Genomic DNA, 19,027 nt, shown 5'->3' with positions numbered 1-19,027 from the left:
GCGCGGGCTCAGACCCGCCTCGTGTTCCCAGGAGGCAACAAGCATCGAAGGCATTGGAAGGGGACGGGGGATGTGTGAATGATCAGTGTAAGTGTATGTGTGTGCGTGTCCATAGTTCAGCTGAGACAGTGTCCTTCACCCTATCAGGCTAAGTAAACAGTCTGCTAGCCAACCCAGGTGGCCTTGCATGGGATGGGAAGAATAGTCAACACACAGTCATTATCAGGGAGTTGTTGTTCGGCTCCAGCCTTGGGCCCGTGCAGCTGGCGCCGTGATGTCCGCATGTTGATGTTGTTGATTTTTCTTTTATGCGAGCAGCTCAGGAGAATTTCAAGCTGTTCTTTAACACTCTGACACTGGTCTCTCAATCTCCCGTTGGAGAGCCGCGAGCCTCCCCATGATGGTATCAAACTTCTGTTCCGTGGTCTTGTCATTCTTTTGATTTTGAGACCTCACAACTGCAGTGAGCCGTTCTGAGATGTGATCCAACTTTCGCTCAAGGGTCTCATTTTGAGCAGGCCTCTCTCTGATGTATCCCAACATAGGTTCAATGGTGTTGTTTTGAGTCTTCACGGCAGCTGTAAGCATCTCCAAGGTGTTAACCATGCTGCGGTCGTTGTGAGAGGTCACAGAGCGGGCAGCCTTGGGGGGGTTTGAACAGCTGGTTCCGCTCTCTTATTTCTCCAATAAGCCAGTGCCAAGACAGCTCCGATCAGCAAGAACCCTGTTATCATGGTTCCGAATAGGTAGATATCTTCAGCGTCCTCGATCGACAGTCCCACCAGGCACATGACCCTCCAGTTCTGCCACCCGTCCATCGTGTATCCGGCAGGGAAAGTCTCTCCAGGGCACTCGGGCTCTCCTGAGCCGGGGCTTCTCGTTGAGAACTTCTTTACAAATAAATTTTTTATCATTAGAGAAAAAAATTACTCATAATATACCACAGGCCTTCAAGCTGGCTGTAGTTAAACCTTTACTCAAAAGGCATCTCTAGACCCAGCAGTCTTAGCTAATTATAGGCCGATCTCCAACCTTCCTTTCATATCAAACATCCTTGAAAGAGTAGTTGTCAAACAGCTAACAGATCATCTGCAGAGGAATGGCTTTCTTAATTCAGATCAAACTGCACTGTTAGAAAAAACATCTTAAAAAAACAGTAATATTCCAGCAGCTGGGGCGCCATAATAATACCTTAAAATAACAGAGAATAACTTTCTCATAAAAATACGGTTATTTCCAGTAATGAAAATAGAAAAAAAAAGAAAAGAAAATACAATTTATTGCCCTAATTTTACATGGGATTTTGCCTTTTTCAGGTGCTTTTAAACATCAAATTAGGAACAATTTAATTTGATTAAACAATGAAATTACCTATAAACAAGGTCAATGAATGCGGCAATATGAATAATAATACTTAATTGTACAGAAATATACAGTTAACTTAAATAATAATGGATTGCATTCATATAGCGCTTTATGAGACCCTCAAAGCGCTTTACAATTCCACTTTATAATTCCCCTCTGACCATCACCAGTATGCGGTAGGTGAAGTGTCTTGCCCAAGTACACAACGACTGAGTGTCCGAGCCGGGGCTCGAACCGGCAACCTTCTGATTACAAGGCAAACTGCCAACTCTTGAGCCACGATCGCCCTAAATAACAATAATAATAATTATTTGATGTAAAAAAAGTTTATACGAATCATTTTATTTATTTTTCCATAGCATTACATTTGAATTTAACACTTCAATCTTTCAAATAACGGACAAATATTTGTGAAATTTATGATACATTTGTGAAAGTATTTTAACCATCTAAATATGCATATGTACAGACAAATACATTTAAAAAACAAGAACATATTAAACAAATATGTAAGACTGCTTTCTTCCATTTGTGCAACATCTCTAAAGTTAGAAATATCCTGTCTCAGAGTGACGCTGAAAAACTAGTTCATGCATTTATTACTTCCAGGCTGGACGACTGTAATTCATTATTATCAGGAAGTAGAGATGGACCGATCCGATATTACGTATCGGTATCGGTCCGATACTGACCTAAATTACTGGATCAGATATCGGAGAAAAATAAAAAATGTAATCTGATCCATTAAATATCACGAAAGCACCTCACAAAACTTGCAACACGCCGTAACTCACCTCAGAACGTTAGCACGTCGGAGCAGTATGCATCACATGATAGAGCGGCTGTGGCATGCGGGACCTGTCGGTGGTCTGGATAGCATTTGGAGCTTCGCTAGCAACCCAGCATTTCATCTCCGACAAAGTTATCCCGAGAGAAGTAAAGCAAGTGTGTAAGTCCATCTCTGAATGTTTGTAAAGCATTCCTGCGTTAAGCTTAACAAGCGACTGCCTCTTCTTGCTGCTACTTCAATCGTGAAACTGCTTAATGATCAGCTGATCGTCTCTCTTGTTTGTTTTTCGCCCACTTTGCACCAGAAAGAGGAAACCAGCGGCTGAACAACAGCAGCACGTTTAAGCTTGATCAGCTGTTGTTAGAATTTATTTAATATTACTTTCTACACCAGGATCTTTTTCTACATAGCTGACGTAGCTGACGCTGGTAACTGTGCAGGGGCGGATCTAGCAAAGTTTAGCCAGGGGGCCGATAGGGCATTAACAGGGAAAAGGGGGCACAAAGACATACTTTTCTTTCTTATTCTCATTTAAAATGTCTAGCTTTTAATAAATAATTATCTGACACCCAAAGTTTTAATTTGATGTAAAATGAATAGAAGTCAATTACTGTATATAGTGACTATTAAGTCTAATATATATACCCTAGTAAGCTATAGTACTTTTTCCTTTGGGAAGGTACCATCTGTGCAGTCTGCAATTTTGTTGAAGAAAGATGTTGAATCTATTTAATATTTCTTGAAAAATAATTGATTTCTGTGCATTTTTTTCACACTTCATCAAATTAAGGTTGATTACGTCGATTAAGCATCATGAGGTGGAGCGTGAGGGGTGGTTCCCTATTTTTTATTTATTTATTTTTATTGTTGCTGGGAGTTGGAACCCTATTAGTTAGGTTGCTTAATATTTACGCTAAGTACTCTTTAAAATACCAGAATAGTGAGGATGGTGTAGGTTTAAGTTTATTAGATTGATCAGTATTGCTGAACTATGAAATATTTTTTTTGTATACAGGTATAACAGAATAGCTTTAGTGTAGTTGTTGTTTTAAACTTGAGTATGAACTTGCAGACTTGCAAAATGCAGCAAGATATTTTAAAAAACAGTTTTGTTGATTAAAACACTATATCGGATTCATATCGGTATCGGCAGATATCCAAATTTATGATATCGGTATCGGTATCGGACATAAAAAAGTGGTATCGTGCCATCTCTATCAGGAAGTCCTAAAAACTCCCTGAAAAGCCTTCAGTTAATCCAAAATGTCTCGGTCGTTGTGTCCTTGGGCAAGACACTTCACCCGTTGCCTACTGGTGGTGGTCAGAGGGCCCGGTGGCGCCAGTGTCCGGCAGCCTCGCCTCTGTCAGTGCGCCCCAGGGTGGCTGTGGCTACAATGTAGCTGCCATCACCAGTGTGTGAATGGGTGGATGACTGAATGTGTAAAGTGCTTTGGGATCCTTAGGGACTAGTAAAGCGCTATACAAATACAGGCCATTTACCATTTAGTTTCACAAGCATCATTTTGTGTTTCTTGATTTAAGCAGTTTTGTAACAAAAAAAATCCTCCACATTTTAACAATTTATACTCTACATTAGAGATGGTCTTTCCCTTTTCACGTAAATGGCCTCCTTGACTCCGCCCTCAAACCAGCGTTCCTCCCTGTCCAGGATGTTACATCTTCATCACTGAAAGAGTGTCCACTGGCCTGTAGGTGTGAATAGACTGCAGAGTCCTGGCCTGACGAGGCGGCTCTTCTGTGCTGTAGCCAGAGGTTGTTTGGTTTCCCCGATGTATAAATCCTGCCAATTCTCCTGCACTTAACAGCGTACACTATGTTACTCTGTTTGTGTCGGGGACCCGATCCTTGGGGTGGACCAATTTTTGGCGCAGCGTGTTTGGGGTTTAAAAGCCGCAGAGACCCGGTGTTTAGAAAAAATGTGTCTCAACTGCTCCGATACTCCTGACACGTACGGGATCACTACAGGTTTTTGCTAAGGCAGCGGTTGTCCTTCTCTCCTGGATCGGCTGGAGCTTTCTTTAGGAGCCTTTCCAGCTTTGACAAAAGTCCAGCTGTGATAACCACATTTACTCAGGGCCTTCTTGATGTTTTTCTGCCTACCTGGCTGCTGTGTCTGTGGGGATGATGTTCGCTCTGTGTTGTAGCGTCCTGATGACACCCAGTTTGTGCTCCAGTGGATGATGAGAGTCAAACCTTAGATACTGATCCGTATGTGTAGGTTTACGGTACACGTCAGCTTTTAGATGTCCCCCATTACTGATGGAAATCTCACAGTCTAAGAAGGCTAACCTGCCACTTTTCATATCCTCCCTGGTGAATTTGATGTGTCGGTCCACCGAGTTAATGTGATCTGTGAAATGTGGAACGTCATGAGATTTGATTTTCACCCAGGTGTCATCCACATACCTGAACCTATGACTCGGTGGTGTTCCAGGGTAGGATAGCAAAGTCCTCTTTTCCACTTTTTCCATGTACAAATTGGCCACGATGGGTGAAACTGGGGAGCCCACGGCACACCCATGTTTCTGCCTGTAGTACTGACCTTTTATGTGAAGTAGGTGGAATGAAGACACAGTTCAAACACACTTGGTCGATGCTGAGACTGGTCCTGTTGCTGAGGTTGGGGTCATCCTGTAATCTCTTACGAACTACCTCCAACGCTTCAGTGACTGGGATGCAAATGAAGAGAGATGTAACGTCGTACGAGACAATGTTTTCATCTGCCTCCATAATGACATCTCTTTGATCAGGGCTTTGAAATGTACAGTCAGCTGAGACTGAAGAAGTCACCTGGATGAGTGACGAAATGTTTCTCCCACAAAATGCTACGTCCAGATGAACAAAATCAACTTTTGGAGATTTACTTACCTGGATGATTGAGAATGCATCAAGACATAGAAAGTGATACATTTTCCAGACTTCTCTAAGCGTGTAGTTATGGCAAAAACAAAAAAAAATTAAATTGTGAAGTTATATATTTAGTAAACATTGGGCCACAAAAATACTCTCTATGCTAATTATATCAACAGTGCGAAGAGACAGGATTTTAGTCAGAGTAATAGAATTTGCTCACCAGATGCTGCAGTTGCCATAGTGTCAATCAGCTGGAAACATCAGAGACACTACAGGCAGAAGATACAGAAGTCTCATTGCCTTGAAATATGCACTATTTGAAATAACATCCACTTAGGTCCATTTAGGTAACATAACATGTTATAATATATATAGGCATTTACATATAAATTGCACATATGCATGCATATGAATTTCATTTTGACTGTGGTTATCCATGGCTGAAATTTTGTTTTAGATTTGTTAAATCTAAAACAAATATCTAAGTTTTATTTTCTGAATGCCCCAATCCGGTTTGCATGATGCCTTTGAAAAGTTGCAGATTTCTTTTTTAAATATTAAAAACTAAAATAAAAATAAATAAATAAAAAAACTATGTTATTCCTGATCTGTCCTCTGGGTGTCTCACTATCCTATTAAAAGTATCAAGCTCGTTGAAGCTATAGAAACACATGCAGCTTGAAAGTCAAGTGCATGGTGCTGTTCATGGAAACCTTTCATAAACATCTTCATCAAAAAGGAGAAAAGTGAACGAGTGTTGAGTATTTCAACAAAAATGGACCAGTTCCTATTTATTCTCAGAGGTAAATGGGAAACCTGTGTGTTTGGTGTGTTCACAGAACAGAAAAATATAATATTAAGCAGCACTATAAGATTTATCATAGTACAAGACAATACAATATAACAAAAGAACAACTGAGAACAGAGAAGATAAACGAGTTGCTGGTAGGTTTGAGGAAACAACAATCACTTTTCACTCATAGCTGAGAGATCAGTGAAGCAGCAGTGAAAGCTATTTACTCGATTTTTAGCAAAACAGCATCAGGTTCAAAGCCGTGCTTTGATGGTGAGTTTGAAGATGTGCTTGCTGTGTAGAACTGGGGTGCTCCGACAAGCCACAGGCTTTTGCAAACATCAGCCTGTGGCAGATAGAATTTCAGATCTTGCTGAAGATTTGGTCATCAAATTAAGCACAAAGTCATTTGTTGCATTTTCAGTTGCGATTGATGAGCACACAGATATTACAGATGTTGCTTAACTTGCCATATTCATTCGTGGTGTTGACGAGACACTGACTGTCACAGAGGAATTCATTGAGTTGGTGCCGATGACATTTATAACTGTCTTAACTGGACAAGGTCGGGGTGGACTGGGCCCGTGCTATCTCTTACCATACTACTCCAAAATGACAGGATTGTTGCATTTTTGGAACTAATTCCCTTTGTGAGCAAGCCTTTTCTGTAATGAACAGCAACAAAACAAATATGTGTTCCAGGCTCACACAAAAACACCTAAATGAAATTCTGAAACTGGCAACTGCACAGAATTTGACTCCTAATGTCACGGGCTGTTGTGGCAGACCGTGTGTGAGTGAATGAGGACCCAGGCGTGGGCACAGACGAAACTGGGTTTAAACGCCTTTATTATGGCTGATGTCATTGAGTTTAAACAAGGCAAAAGCACAGTGGCGAAACAAACTATAAGTAAACTGGGAAACCAATACTGAGATACAAGTATAAAAACTCAGAAAACTATGACTATGAATCAAAGGAGCTTGCAAAGAAAAGCGTCTGGACTTCTTTAAGTTACTTGAAGACGTTTCACCTCTCATCCGAGAAGCTTCTTCAGTTCTAAGGTCAAATGGTGGAGAGTCCCAGATATGAACCTAGTGGGAGTTTCCCCCCACAGAGGGACAAAACTGGATTATAGATGGCAGAGAGTTGGTGTCGTAAACCCCCGCCTCTGAGATCCCTTCCCAGACGCCTTAACGCCCACTCACATCCTGGGCCATCTGATCTCAGGAATTCGCATGATAAGGTGGGGCCAGGTTTCACAATGAACTCACCCAAAACTCTGGCTGATTGGGACCCACGCCCAGTTTCACACCTTGGCTCAGACGATTAGAGGATCATCAGGGGTCCTTTTGTCCCTCTGTGGGGGGAAACTCCCACTAGGTTTATATTGGGACTCTCCACCATTTGACCTTAGAACTGAAGAAGCTTCTCGGATGAGAGGTGAAACGTCTTCAAGTAACTTAAACTGTGTATAGAGAGCGACAGCACTGATTGGTGAGTGATGATAATTTGCACACCAATTCCTCTGACATCGTCTTATCAATCGTTAGCTTACTATGCAAACATGACAAGTGAAATCTCCCGCAGCTTAAACATGTGAGAGGTTGATCGCGCAGAGAATCGCTGAGCGTTATGTGAGTGCGCGTGTAAAAGCAGCAGGATATATATTTTAGTTCTGCTGAGCCAAATAAGACAGGTCAGGGTGAAGAAGTGACAGCCAAAGAAAAGCTTACCGCAAGATGGAGAAGTTATGACAAATCAGACTATAAGGCAAAAAGGAAGTGCAGCTTTATGTTTTCATGGACAAAAGAATTTCTGTGGCTGCAATATGATGAGCTAAATAATAACCAGGGGTGCACATAAGTGGTCCACAGGTGCGCTTTCGCTGTCAAAATAAAAAAGATAAGAAGTTGCAACGCGTGTTTGCGTACATAAGATTTTCTGGAGGAGGACAGACATTTATTTAGAACTTTTAAAGATGTCAAAGAAGCTCCTTTAAGCAGTTACTGTGATGTTCCTCCACCTCCAAATAAATGTCAGAAGGAGTCCGAACCACAAAAGAAGCACGTATTCTCGGAAAAGTGGTTGCAGGAGGTGAGCTGGCTTCAAACAAATGATGAACGCACAGAGATGTGGTGCAGAATGTGCCGTGAAAATCCCACTCCAGCGGACAAAAACAGTGCCTTTTATATGGATGCAAACGCGCGTTGCAACTTCTTATCTGGTGCGCGTCTTTTATTTTGACAGCGAATGCGCACATGCGGACCACTTACATGCACCCGTGTAAATAACATAATGTTCTGCCGGGTGTGTTGTTGGTTTTCTCTCGATTTCTGAGCCGACAAGCGCCTTTGTTACTGGGACCAGTCATTTTAAGAAAGCCCCCCATTAGAACCCATGAGAAATGCAAGAAATGCATTATTGCTCAGTCTGCAATATCTTTCCCAGAACAAACACCAATTGTAAATAACATACTAAAAATAAACCTGAAAATCAGTTTAAAACAGCTACTATGTTGCAAAGAGTGAACTACCACTGGCAAAATGTAGCAGTCTTTGCAAACTTCAAAAAGAAAATGGCCTAGATCTTGGTTCCACTTGCCTCTTACCCGTGACTTCAGTGGAAATTTCAAATTCTGGATCTGACACAGACTGATTCATGTCCTACACAGTTCTTGTCATGGTCCTGGGTCGGTGACCCAGAGCTTTTAGTTATCATTTTCTAGTTTATGATGATGATGATGATGATGATTATTATTGTTTGAGTTCTATGTGTTATATTCGGTCTGCCTTTGAGTCTGTGTCTGTGGCTCTGTCTGTCTATGGTGTCACCCCGTCTGTTTGTGAAGCTGTCTGTTTAGTTCTGTGTCTTGTTTGGTTCCCCGTGTTTGAGTTTCCTGCTTTATTGTGAAGGTCTCTGTCTGATGTGAGTGTGTTCAGTTTACATTTCCCCTGTCCCGTCAGCTCTGATTCCTCCCAGCTGTGTTGCCCTCCTGTCTCTCATCCCCTGATTACTGGTGTGTGTATTTAAGCCCTGTGTGTTCTCCTGCCTGTTGCTGGTTCGTCTGTGTTACTCGGTGTCCTGCTCGTTGTCACTCGGTGTCCTGCTCGTTGTCGTCTGCCTCTCTGCTTCTCATCCCTTTGTCGTATGCTCCCAGGTCTGTTATTTTTAGTTCTCCCAGTTTAGGTGTCTTCAGTTATTTGTCATGCCCCACTACTTGTTTGCCACTACACCTTTGTAAATAAACCTCACTAGCATTTCATCCACTGCCTGCATCTTGGGTCCTTCTTCCAACTCCACACGGCTCGCCTCGGCAGCCGTGACAGTTCTTACAAGTTCATAGAAATTTCTGTTCAATTAGAACCAAGTATTTGAGTTGATGATTGTAATTTTTATACAATGTTGTAATTTGTGTTTCAACAATTTTTTTGATTGTTTTGTTTCCGTTACAATATTATACTTTAATGTATAATATTGTAACGGAAACAAAACAGGAAACAAAACATCAATCAAAAAAATTGCTCTCTTTTTTATTCGGGCTACTTAAATTTATTTTGGGCTACCAAAAACTGAAGAGTCCCTGCCCAAAGGGCTACCAGGGACTTTGAAATTTTGCGAGCCCTGACAATGAACAAAGAACACTGGACTCTTTCAAAATAAAACAGGAAACATGGAGACGTAGACAAGACACAAGGGGAACCTGATAAACCATGAACTAAACTGCAAACTAGGCCTGACTGAATAAATAAGAAACTGGAATACAGATGGAATAAAAAAGTAACATGAAACTCAGAAACACTGGGTCGCATGACCCAGGACCATGACACCTAATACTAATAAAAAAGTTTCCAGGTTTCAGGAGCAGTGAGTACTGTTTCAGTGTATTCTTCCCTGACCAGAATATAATTCTCTAGAAACTGTTGAAGACTGTCAATCAGAAGATTTAGTAAATATCTGTGTCAGCCTTTTTAAAATTCTTTACAAAATGTTTGTAAAGCACAAATAACCAAAGTTGTTTGTACATTTCACTTTAATTGTTATGGCATGATGATGACAGTTATTAAGTTAATAAAGAAATTAACTTTTTCATTTTCAAAATACTGTAAGCTGTGAACATTTTGTGGAATTGAAGCTCTACTGGGATCTATAAATTGTATGCAGTGTTGGGTAAGTTACTTTAAAAAAGTAATTAATTACTATTACTAATTACTTAATCAATTACTTAATCAATATTGCATTTAAAATACTTATCTAATTACTGTGTCTGAAAAGTAACTTAATTACTCAATAAGTAATTTAACTAAATACTTATTTAAATCCCCATAAACCTTGAGTGGACAAACAATAGAAATTAAACTCTTTAAATAATAAATAATTAAAAAAAAAAAAATACGAGTCAACATGAAATAGTTTTGCCTTTTTGCTTCCTGAATCATCTTTATTACATTCTATTAAAAAAACATTCTTTAATAATTACATTTTAGTAAGGAATGTGACTTTCTTTAGCTAAGAAACACAATTCCAGAATAACAAATATATTTTTCTGCAACATATCTGAATAACAAAAAAGCTTAACTTAAGAAATGTTAAACATGACATATTTCACGCAGTAAACATTAAAATTTTTACATTTTCAAAGCAATGAGTAACATTCATACATAACGTATGTAATCATGTCATGTGATTCAACAAAGTGAAGTTACCTCTGAACTTTGGTTAACAAACAGAATTCCTCTGAAACTTCCTCAAACCAATGAGCTCCATATTTCCTGCATGCTGTATGCACTCATGTTTTCCAAAACATTTTTTGTACTACTTAGCTGTGTTGTTTTTGAAAAAGTAGTTGTATCTCATTAATGTAAGTCTCTCAAAGCGTTCACTTGACAGTCTGTTCCTTCTGGGTGTAAGCACAAGATTGCCGAGGCTAAAGAGCCTTTCGACTGGTGCGCTTGATGGTGTGGCTGTGTTGTACCTCAGTGAAATGGCCTTAATCCTGGGAAACTGGCTAAGAACACCCAGCTCAGACCCGGAAGATTTCAAATATTCCACCTCTGTTTCAGCAGAGTAGGTACAGTCGTCCTCCTTAAATGAAAAAAAGTCATCAGTGGAGTTAGCAGGGTTCTTGTGATCTTGAGCAGGTTGTTGGTCTTCAAGAGACAACCCACGGCACTCTGTAGTAAGCATTGCCCTAACCATGTCTTTTTTTCTCTTCTTCCCTGATCCAGCGTAACTTAAATTTAGGCAAAGTGACTGCAGCCAGGAGAGCTTCTTTATTGTCCATCATTGAGGAAAAGTGCACCTTGATCGCCTATGACATGGCTATTCAACTACGAAGTTAGTTGGGCCAGATTTTCAAACCGAGGAATTTATCTGGGCCAGATATTTTTTTGAAGCCAGTAAGCAGCAGATCATGATCAATTTCAAACCCACACAACTGTACTGAAAAACAAGTAATTTTTTTATTCCTATTCCCCTGTAAATCTGGTGACCTCTCACAAATGCACACCAAAAGGTCCATTTAAAAAAAGGGAGCTATAACTAAACTATTTTTTGCACATTTGAAATAATAATAATAATAATAACAAAAAAACATTTTGATACTTCCCTTTCAAATTAAAATAAATATTTCGCTGACCACTCGCTTTTCCTGCCATGGATGGAGCCCCATCCGTCACAAGTATACAGACACGCTTCATATCCAGACCATTTTCCTCAAAAAGAGCTGAAATCTTCTCAAACATTATTTCGCCAGCTGTGTGTCCCTCTAACGGTAGTAAGCCGAGCAATTTCCCATCCAAAAAACGGACATATACGCACAACTGTGCATTATCAGTTCTGTCTGTGATCTCCTGCTATAGACATTACATCAGTTTTCTTCAGGTCATCTAACAGCATTTCAAACTCGTCTGACGCCAGAACTTGAACTCTACGAATATTTGAACTGTCCTACAGGGGTACGTTTTTAATAGCAGATGTCACACTTACTTTAATTTTTTCATCACTTTTCACCGCATCCACCACGACCAGCATGCAGTATTTCGCTGTTTCAGAATCTGTGAAAGGCCTTTTCTTCTTCGCCAAGAAGCAAACACGAAGGGAAGCTGCTGCAGCTCTCTCTTGGGCTGTACAGGACCCTCACCATGGTAGTACAACTCCGGTTGTAAGATTATTAAACTCGGTAAAATGAATAAGTATTTGTCAGTCCAGGCAGGGTTAAACCGACAGTTTTCATTGTCAATTTTGCGCTTTTGGAGTGAGAAAGACATGCTGTTGTCGCATCATATATTACGATGTAGGGCTGGGCCATATTATACCGTTCACGGTAATACCGGTATAATGTTAGGCAACGATAGGAAAATGAAATATCGCGATAGAATGGGAGTAAAACGCGCATGCGCAGTGCCTTTGTTTTCATACGCACATGGCCGATTGTTGAGTGAAACAGATGAACCAGAATTGGTTTGTAAAAATGGTGCAACTTCCGTGATGTGGAACTGGTTTGGTGTTTGTCCGTCAGATACACAACAAAGCACATTTTTTTGCAGAACATGCAAGCGGCCGTTGTCATTGTCATATTTGTCGGACTAAGATGCTCTTAAATCTGGGAGTAATCTGGGTCCTAAACTCCGTATGCTTCAGGTCAAACAACACTGCAGCATCACTTAGAGTTAAAAACTGTCTAAATTCTTTCATCTTTAATAAAACGATCAGCATTGCTGCTTTACCAGGTGTAACTATAAAGTTTAACTTCCAGGCATCCATGAAAACAAAAGTTATTACATTTAACGGAGTTAGAAGTTAGCAGGAAGCTAGCGGAAGTTAGCTCGCTAGTTTCGCTAGTTACCTAAGCATGATATTGCATGTTCTCAGAGGTGGGACCAAGTCATTGTTTTGCAAGTCTCAAGTAAGTCTCAAGTCTTTATCCTCAAGTCTCAAGTCAAGTCTCAAGTAATGTCAGGCAAGTCAGAGTCGAGTCTCAAGTCACTGGTGTAAAAGTCCGAGTCAAGTCTCAAGTCTGAAACTTTGAATTTCAAGTCCTTTCGAGTCTTTAAAAAAAAAAAATGAAAAAATAATGTTGCAGTTATGCTAAATGTAAATATTAGACCATGTAATTTTAAAATCTGTGTTTTTCTCAACACATGACAAAATAGTGAACTTAGAAAATATACACAAATTGTGAAATTGCACCTCTTTAAAATGCAGCTCAATTAAACCTAGCTCCAAGAATAATTTTCACCGACGGTTCTGAGATAAGATGCATGTTATTCTTGGATGCGGTTGTAGGACCGGCTTTAAAATCGCATGACAAAAATATCATACACATTAAAAAAAACTGTATCACCAACGTAGCCTGGACAACATTTGCTAGTTAGATGAAGTCAGCTATCTCATCTTAGCATATTTATATGCATATTTATAATTATACGGTTCTTGGAGTGAGTGCATACACTCATGAAGTTTAGTAACTTCAGGTCACTGCAACAAGCCCAGGTACAGTTTACCGACGGATGGGTGCAGGGACCTTGAAATGCACCGTGTAGAACGAAAGACCATCGTACATATCATAAGTTTACCAGTCTCACAAATCGTCGTCATAAATACACATTCCTTAACCGTTTATTAATAGGACCTTTGAGCTCAACGGTAATTAATTAGTAGTGGAAATAATTTCTGGTACCCATCACAGAAATGTAGCAGTGACAATAATACTGTATGCTGTAATCGTACTGGGCAATTAGTGATACAAAACAACTGTTTTATCCTGTGAATAAAAGTATATGTTTTTGTCAATGTACCATAATAACAGAAGCGAAACACAATATTGTGTCAGGATAATTTACTATTTATGCACAATAAACAAAGGAGCATAGCGCGACCATTTCTGTTCAGCGCCAGACTTGCTTGTAACCTATATCACCAATTATGTTATGAAAAATGACGTATTAACTACTAAAAAACACTGACCTTCGTGTAAATGCTTGGAGCAGACTAACCTGTGAGCTGGAGGGTTCTGGGATGTTATATTTGACCTTTGAATGGCTGCAATCCAGTCGCGTCTTTGTTACTTCGGAAACATGGCTCGAACAATTTCTCTTCCACGACGTAATCCGATAACAACCGATCTCTTTACCCGTCGGCTTCCCGTGGCTGTCATGCGACCGGCTATTGCAGTTAATAATACAACAGCTTCTTGTGTTTCTTTTTATCACTGTATAACTGATTTTAATTGAAAGCCTGCGTGCGCTACTACCGCTTGCCACGAGTTCCCAGAATCCTTTGCGGTTCTACCCGTGAATGACGTCACATTTTCAATCTCTATATAATATGCATGTTAAATTTTATATTTGGGGTAAAATATCAAGTCTTTTCAAGTGAACCGGTTCAAGTCCAATTCAAGTCCCAGGTCATTGGTGTAAAAGTCCAAGTCAAGTCACAAGTCTTAGAACATTTTTTCAAGTCAAGTCTAAAGTCATAAAATTAATGACTCGAGTCTGACTCGAGTCCAAGTCATGTGACTTGAGTCCACACCTCTGCATGTTCTGACTGAGAGATTTCTGAAAAAATTCAAACGTACAGCTCTGCTATCACTTCCAACATAAATGAAGACAGGAAACTAAACAGCAGTGACGTTTGTAGGGTTACTGAAGTTGGGCTAGCTGGTATATAATGATGTGCTACGTGATCGCTAGCGACACAGCTATGTTAGCATAACATAAACAGTGAAGCTGGAGGACGAACGCTAACACTTTTCCACTCGATAAAAGTTAACGTGAAGGTTCTTCATGGTTAGAGACAAATGCAATCGCATGGCAGGATGCTGTAAACGGACCAAACTTCAGTCAGGAGAACAACTGAGATAATCCATCCACAATACGAGGTTAGTGATTAATATACTGCAACAACATGGGAATAGAGCAGCTGCCAGAGAATTCAACATTAATGAATCAATGGTACAGAAATGGAGGAAGCAAGAAGAATGAGTTTAATAAAGTTTGATTTATCTGACTGCTTTGTTTCGCTTAATGTGCCTTATAGATTATGGTCCGAAAAATGCGTACTGCACACTGCAGTTTAATGTTGCAAAGCACCTATTTTTAACTTCAGTGGATATTATATATGGTTATGCTCAGGATATGTCAGCCCATTTCTACTGGAAATGCCTTTTGGTTAAACTTTCAGCAAGGAATTTGCATTTGCACTGTTACATTTTTATAAAGCTTTAATGTACATAAAAACCAGCTTCTTGTTTAAGTGAAAATAAATGGAAGGTTGTCTTTTTGCGCTAGTAATGTTGTGGAGTTGTATTTTGTCTCGCATCAATTATATCGTCGGTTATATCGTTATCGCAAATTTTCAAATATATATCGTGATAAATATTTTTGGCCATATCGCCCTGCTCTATTACGATGATTGTTTAATATGTTTACATCACGGTGCATTGTGGGTTAAATATTGCTAGGCTACTAGGAGTGTTGCATTCACAGTCTACACTACGCTGTAGGAATTTTTAATTTTTTTTAAATTAATTAATGAATTAATTTTTTGCGTTTTCTCTGTGTTTCTGCCAGGACCACAGGCAGGGCCACTCGTAGGTTGCTTCTGGACTGCATTTGGCCCGCGGGCCGCCATTTGAATAGGCTTGGCCTATGAGAAAAAAATACATCAGACACTTCACATAAGAGCATGATAAATAAAGCAAAAATTTATTTTAAGGTAAGGCTATATATAGATTACCTTAACAATGATATCAGGGAGGGATGCTGTCAGCTTAAGCTCGTCCTGCAGTGCCAGCGTCCTGGACATTAGAATCTCCAGAGTTGGAAGAAGGATTCCAAAATAGCAGTTCTCTTCTCCTTGCAATATGTCTAGTGCAACAGTGAGTGGCTTCAACACGATACAATACTCCTTTAGGAACAGATACTCCCGATCAGTAAAGCATTTGATTCCAAACTGAGTGCAGACAGTATTTAATTCAGCAAGGGGAATGTCAGTGATCCTGGACAGAGCGTCGTGAAATGAATTCCATCGTGTTGAAACAGGTACTATGAGTTTTTTCTTGAAAAAATGATCTACCACTTCTGAAGCAACAGAAGAACGGTTTGCTTTTGTCCACATTGCAGAACACTTTGAAGTTGGACTTCTGTAGATAAATTTTGCCTCATTTGCTTGAAGCCATTTCTCAACATCATGAAAAATTAAGTTCAGTGTGTGTGATGCACACCTTAAGTGTGGAGGGAGAGAAAACTGTCCTTCAGATTCTGTGGAGAGGGTCTGCTCAACATCAGTAAATGTCCCCTCTTCATCATCTTCTGATTCCTCATCAGAGTCTGATTTTCGGAACATTCTAAAAGCTTTGATAAAATTGGACCCGTTGTCTGTCACGGTGGCTGTCACTTTAGAGTTCAGTCCATAAGCTGAATGTACTTGCTTGATTTCATTGCCGATGACATCATATGTGTGTCTCCCTCGAACTCTTTTACATGCTAGCGCTGCATGTCCTCGTACAAAAGTAGAAGGATCAATCCAGTGTGCCGTCGTTCCGAGAAAACTTTTGTTATGGCTGGTCCAAATGTCAGCAGTCGTGGAAATATATTCCAAACTCTCGAATGTCTCTTTAAGCTCCATTTCCATGTCAGCATAACACTTATCTAAGTAAGTAGAAAACGTTTTTCGATCATGCAGTGCTGCTTTTTTTGCCACACACAGGTATTTTGTTTAATACGCACCTAAAAGACGGAGACTCTACAGTACGCAGCGGTAGCATCTCTTCCACAACGTAGCCTGCAATCATTTTCTTAAGCTCACCTTCAGACACTTTCTGTGTTGCTGAAGTGAAATCAAGTTTCGTCTGCCTAGCAGGAGTTGCCGCGGTGTTATCCATGGATGATGAAGATGGCTCACTCAGAAGGCTTTGTCTGTGCTGCCGTGTCAGGTGCTTCAGCAGATTACTCGTGCTATTGACAGCGGCCGATAATTTTTTCTCCCCAGGACATAGCTTACATATTACCGTAATGTTCTTGTCTGCTTGTTTTAGAAAAGTGAAGTGACGGGAATATTTCCATTTCATAAAACAGGCCCTCGCTTCAGCCGAGTCCGACATCTTCCGCTGTAGAATACGACTATGCGGCAAACTGGCGCGAAATGACGCACAGCTGTACTACAGCGATGTTAAAGCGGCAGAGTTTATTTTTACCTTTAGAAGACAAATTGTTGAAATTAAATAATGATTTTCAGTGAGTTTAGTTATTTTACAATGTAACGCAAGGACATTGTAAGTAACTGTATTTAAAATACCTAAAAATGAACAGTAATTAGTTACTCTACTTTTTCAGTGGAAAAGTAATTTAAATACAGTAACGCGTTACACCCAACACTGATTGTATGTAATGTCAATAGACTGAGTAAAACCTGAGGTATCGTAAAAACTGCACATTTTTCTGAAGATATGATGTTTGATAACTGGTTTGCAAAAGCACAGTGAAATTTCTTTACATCAAAGCAAAAGTAAAATCTAGAGGCACTGGTTTTCATATGGTCCTTATGGTTTCAGTATTCAGGCCGTCTTGATCTCAGATTAACCTGTATGCGGCCCGAAAGTTAAAATTAGTTTGACACCCCTGTTTTAGAGTCTGAATTCATGAAGCAGTGAAAATCAGCTACAACATGTTTATGTTGAAAAGCTAATCTTGGAGTAAATAATTAAATGATCTTGCAAAACAGAATAGTTTTTCCTCCAGTAATTAGAGCATTTAATTTCCCTGATATTCATGCTATTTTTATGCTATTAATACTATTTTTTTTTTGTACTATTTTTTTCATCTAGTTTCTATTCTAAAGGTTGATGTTACTTTGTGTCTTTTTCTTAAAGATTTCCTGATATTATTTGACATCCATAGAAAAGGTGAGCTACAGTTAAACCAGCTATAGATTAACTGTGGGAAAGAAATTCTGTCAATATCAATAATGTCACTGCTGGAAAAAGCAAGTACTAAAGCAGGCAAAGACAAAGCCAACACTCAAAAAAACTTAAACATAGTAAAGTGTAAAACTAAATTCCAGTTGTCCAAACAACTGTCATTGTTCCATAAAGCCAACCTTTAACCTGCAGTTCACCTTTTTTATTGTGATACTGACGTATCGTATAAAAACTGTTGTTATCGTCAATTATTTACTCATAATATAACCAGAGATCCACACGATCTAGATTTAAAATCCTTTAGTAATTTAAGTATGATACAATGTTCAGTGCTTAAATCCAAGGTGCTGTGGTAGAGGCCCCTAGAAGAAGGGGAAGTTTTGTTTTTCCATTTTACCACAAAGATTTCAACATATTCTGTGGGCACATCAAAGTCAGCAGCTTCAAGTAGAGAAACTGTGGTTACATGTAATTTGTACCACTTGGTCCTGATCACAATACATCTTTATAAATACTTTAGACTTTGGAACAGTGAAATTATTGATCATATCAAACTGATTCATTAGTAGGTCATTAGCAAGACTCTGTAGAACTTGTCTGCATGCTGAGGTGGGAACCCCTAACCCTACTCAAGTAAATTTAAATAAATGTGAGTGTTTGGAAAAAAGTACTTCCAAAAGTACTTTTATTGCACCATGTTCATTCACTCACGAGCTGCTGTAACATGAATCAAATGGTTGAACTGCCACCTCAGCATGCAGTCAAGTTCTATAGAGTCTTGCTAATGACCTACTGATGTTATTCAGGTGTGTTGCAGCAGGGACACATGGAAAAGTTTAGGACACCGCCCATCGAGGACTGGAGTTTGACCCCATGCACTAGAGGATTGAAGGGTTGAAGCTTTCAGAATAATATAAAATAATCATAGTTTAAATATGTAGCACAATAATCACAATAAAACGTTCCCTTATAAACCTACAAATCCGTTTCTTTTGTGTTAGACTTTGTGGTTTTGTCCTTACAACTGAGCAATATTTTCTGTTATATATTATGAAAATATTTGAAACACCGCTGATAGCACAAACACAGAATTATGTAAGCAAACAAAATCATCAAAAACTTAACATTAAAGAAGGGATCATGACTGTCGTGTCATTCTGACAAAGTCATTTTTCTTTCAATGCATTTTCGGTTGAGTCTGCCTACCTGACATTGGGCGACCGTGCCTCAGGGGGTTGGGAAGCGCATCTGTAACCGGAAGGTCGCCGGTTTGATCCCCGGGCTCTC

The sequence above is a fragment of the Maylandia zebra genome, linkage group LG12 (assembly GCF_041146795.1).
Source record: "Maylandia zebra isolate NMK-2024a linkage group LG12, Mzebra_GT3a, whole genome shotgun sequence".
NCBI lineage: Eukaryota > Metazoa > Chordata > Actinopteri > Cichliformes > Cichlidae > Maylandia > Maylandia zebra.
Note: the sequence above shows the minus strand (reverse complement) of the source record.